This window comes from Cebus imitator, unplaced genomic scaffold (genome assembly GCF_001604975.1).
Source record: "Cebus imitator isolate Cc_AM_T3 unplaced genomic scaffold, Cebus_imitator-1.0 Scaffold497, whole genome shotgun sequence".
Lineage (NCBI taxonomy): Eukaryota > Metazoa > Chordata > Mammalia > Primates > Cebidae > Cebus > Cebus imitator.
Genome location: NW_016107812.1, coordinates 1,323,894 through 1,327,819, shown reverse-complemented (window position 1 = coordinate 1,327,819; position 3,926 = coordinate 1,323,894). Strand labels below are relative to the sequence as shown.

General features: G+C 54.9%; 1 long non-coding RNA gene across 1 annotated transcript; it reads right to left on the bottom strand.

Annotated features, from left to right (window-relative positions):
• Window positions 1-749: 749 nt before the first annotated feature.
• Window positions 750-2,508, bottom strand: LOC119468811. The gene is made up of 2 exons (XR_005197583.1): window positions 1,693-2,508; window positions 750-1,492 (listed from the first exon to the last, which is right to left on the bottom strand). It is a non-coding gene; the product is annotated as an uncharacterized LOC119468811 (long non-coding RNA).
• Between the last annotated feature and the right edge of the window lie 1,418 nt (window positions 2,509-3,926).

The following is a 3,926-nucleotide window of genomic DNA, read 5'->3' as shown; positions in this document are numbered from 1 at the left end:
CCAAAGCAGAGAGGCAGCTGGGTCTGGAAGGGGCCTGTGCTGGTAAGGGCTCCCTAGTGACAGCGCCCCAGCTGCGGGCTGGCAGCCTGGAGATAGTGGAGCAGTGCTGGCCCCAAGACAGCTGCAGCCGGCTCCCCGAAGAGGCCCCGACGACATCACTGCCACTAGGTCACCCGGACCCCCTCACTGCACTGGGAAGGGAAGGAAAGTGCGAGAACGGAAGGGCTTTAGGAGGCTTGAGTAGATCCTCCCTCCAGCTGGGCTTGATGCGTAAACAAAACGCTGTCCCAGGGCCATCCCCGCCCTCTGCCTCCCTCCACGTGGGCTCCACGTGGGCTGCAGCTGTGTAGAGAAGCCAGTGGTGCCTCCCTGAGGACGGAGGGCGTATGCAGAGCGCAGCCTAGCCTAGCCCTGCAGATCCATGTGCTGACTGGCAGCACCACGGAGCCAGGTGATCTTCCGGGGAGCCACCTCCAGGAGCGCCAAGAGCTGGTAACAGGTAGACACGGCCATTATTCAGGCATCCTATCAACTCAGAATTGAGTTACGTTTAAAACAAAGGCGATGAGTGCTCAGGACACACGGCTTTCTGGTTAGTTCAGTGCACCTGCCTCTTACCCGCACGCCTGTGGGTGTGCTCTGCTGTGGCTGGTGTGGGACGTGCCCCTTCCAGCCTCACCCACTCAGCTCAGGTGGTCGTCTGGTTGGAACAGGCCCTGGGAGGAGTGTCCGTACTGTGGACATTGGTAAATGCTTCAAATCAGGGTGGTTTTTTATTTTGCTTTTGATTTTTTCTGTAGAGAAGGTAGTTAAACGCCAGCACAGTGCTGCACCAGGCAGCCAGTGTAATCCTGAGAGACAGTAAGTAGCCGGTTAAGCCACTGCTTTTGGGGGGGTTTGTTATATAGCAGTGAGTAACCATTTCATGGCCCTTGAAGGCCCAGCACGTGCGACCCCTGCCTCCACCCCTCAGAAAACCTCTTCTCCCTCCCTGCTCCTCCGGGAGCCCCTTGGGTGTTCCTCTGCTTCTGCGTCCAGCCAGCTACTTCCCACACCAGCCCCTCAGGCGCTGGCCCTCCCTCCGCCACCTGTCGCACTGGGGTCCCAGCTCAGCCCGGCTTCTGCAGGGCTGCCCCCACCCCACCAGCCAGTGTAGCCACCCCCCCCAGCACCTGTCACTATCAGAAAGGAAATAGCTGTTTATTGTTTGTGTCCTCACTTCAAAAGGTAGAGCAGGACCTTGCCTGTGGTTTATTTGGCTGAAATGTTTGGCCCAAGGGCAGCATCTACTGACTACTGTGACCGGCTGGCTGTGACTGTGGCTGGTGAAGGTGAAGGCCCTGCGGAGCTGTTTCCCGAGGTACAGACAGCTGCTCCTGCCTCTGTCGCTCAGGGTTCACGGCTGTCTCCTTTCGAGGCAGTGCGTCTGGACGGGGTCTTTTATCTCCTTGACTTTGTTCCTCACACAGAGCAGACATTTGGTCATGCGTGTCTGTGGAAGGAACGGATGCAGGAAGGAATGTTGAAGGCCAGTCAGACCTGGAGTGAGAGCCATACCTCGACCAGTAACGGCTTGGCCGCCAGATCAAAATGCAGTAGAACGGGCGACTCAAACCTCAGAAAGTATCTTCTCAGAGTTAGGCGGACTCTGAGATGAGGGTGTCAGTGGGGCTGGGTCCTCTTTGGTCTCACCTTGGCTCCTGGACTGTGTCTTCCCCTTGAGTCCTCACATCTTCTCTTGACACGTGTGTGTCCTAATCTCTTCCTGCGAGGACACCAGTCCTGTCGGATTAGGGCTCAACCCAGTGGCCTCATTTTATCTTAATCACCTCTTTAAAGACCACATGTACTAGAACTGGACCAACGCAGAGAAGATTAGCGTGGCCCATGTGCAGGCGCGACACGCAAACATGTCTGCAGATGCAGCGTCTTCTGGGATTTAGGACTTGAACAGGTCATGACTCTGCCATAAAACATGGCACACCACATGGTTTTACAAGAATTGGGTGGTTTTGTTGTTGCTGTTTGGCAAACCCCATGTCCTGGATACCGTTTACACCCTGTGGTGGGCTGAGTCACGCCTCCCTGTCCTGCCAGCACAGATGTCCGTGTCCTGATCACTGGAGCCTATGATCGTGTCGCCTTGCACGGTAAAAGGGGCTGTGCAGAAGTGGTGGAATTAAGGACTTTAGATGAGGGGACAGTCCTGGATTATCGTGTGGGCCGTGGGCCCTCTGTGCAATTGCAGGAGTCCTGATAAGAGGGAAGCAAGAAGGTCAAAGGCAGGAGAAGTCACCAGTGACAGAGCAGAGGCTGGAGGCCGGAGGGATGGTGGCAGAGCAGAGGCCGGAGGGATGTGCTTTGCAGAGGGAGCAGAGGCTTCTACCCAGGAGAGGTGAGCAGGTGTCGAAACTGAGAAAGCAGATCTCCCTGCAGGGCCTCCAGAAGGAACCATCCCTGCCTGTCCCTTCATTTTGGACTTCTGAGCTGCAGAACTGCAAGAGAATAAATGTAGTTTAAGCAGCAGAGTTGGTGGTGACTTGTTAAAGCAGCCACGGGAAGCTCACCACCCCCACACACTCTTCCCTTTGTTTTTTGTTTCAGGAAGGGTCCAGTCTATTCTCAGCGGTGCTGTGGTAGGAGGTGGACTGGGTCGTGGCTGAGCACCCACTCTGGCCAGGTGCTGCACCAGGGAGTGACGCCCTCTTGTTGCTCCCCTGCATGTTCCTCCACCCTGTAGCTCTAGGTCTCCATGTGGCAGACACTCAGCTCTAACTGCTGGCCCGATATTTTCATTTGATGTTCAAACAGATTCATGTTGGCAAAGAGAGCTGTTTCCAGCGGGACCCCATGCCCGCCACATACACCCCACAGCCCTGCCCTCTCCACTGTCGGAAAGTGGCAGGGCCTCCCTGTGGCTCAGGCCAAACCCCAGGAGTCATCCCTGCTGGCTGTCCTCAGTTCCCAGGCGTCCCTTCGGGGCTTCTTGTGGCTCTGATCGTTGCCCCCTCACCTCGCTGGTCTTCTCCCAGATCTGTGCGAGCCTGGCTCCTCCTCGTTACGCAAGTTCAGCTCTAAGATTACTTCCTCAGAGGTGCCTTTGAGTACCCGGTCTCCGTGCCTTTCCCTCTCCTGGGACACTGTTCCCACCAGTACCTGTACGACTCCCTTTCTTTCTTTTCCTTTTTTTTTTTTTGTTTCTTTTGTGACAGGGTCTTGCTCTGTTGTCCAGACTGGAGGGCAGTGGTGCAATCTTGGCTCACTGCAGCCTCCACTTCCTGGGCTCAGATGATCCTCCCACCTCAGCCTCCTGAAAAGCAGGGATTATAGGTACACACCACCATGCTTAGCTGATTTTTCTACTTTTAGTAAAGATAGGGTTCACCATGTTGCCCAGGCTGGTTTTGAACTGCTGAGTTCAAGCGAGCTGCCCATCCCCTTTTCCCACAGTGCTGTGATTCCAGGCGTGAGCCACCGTGCCTGGGAACTCTCTTTCTTACTTTGTTGGCTCACATTCACCTGAGGCATAATAGCAACGAGCCTCCCCAGGGTTGCCTCTGTCTCTTAACTCAGTATTCTGTGATTGTTGTCTGGTCCCCACTAGAATATACGTTCTGTAAGGGCAAGGATTTGGGCGGCGTCTAGAATAGTACTTGGAATACAGTAAGCCACAATAAATATGAATGATGGCCCAATGCATAGGGTAGCGCCTCCCACTCTAACACGCCACCCAGGTTTGTTTTCTTTATATCGGTTACTGCGCTCTGAAGGTCTCCACACACATGAAGCAGGACCAAAGCAAGGACCTTCTGCACGTAGACTAGCCCCGGGCTGGCTAACCTACATATGTCCATCAGCTGATGAACGGACAATCAAAGTGGGTATGTCAGACTCTGGAATATTGTGCAGCCAGGAACATGCTCCAG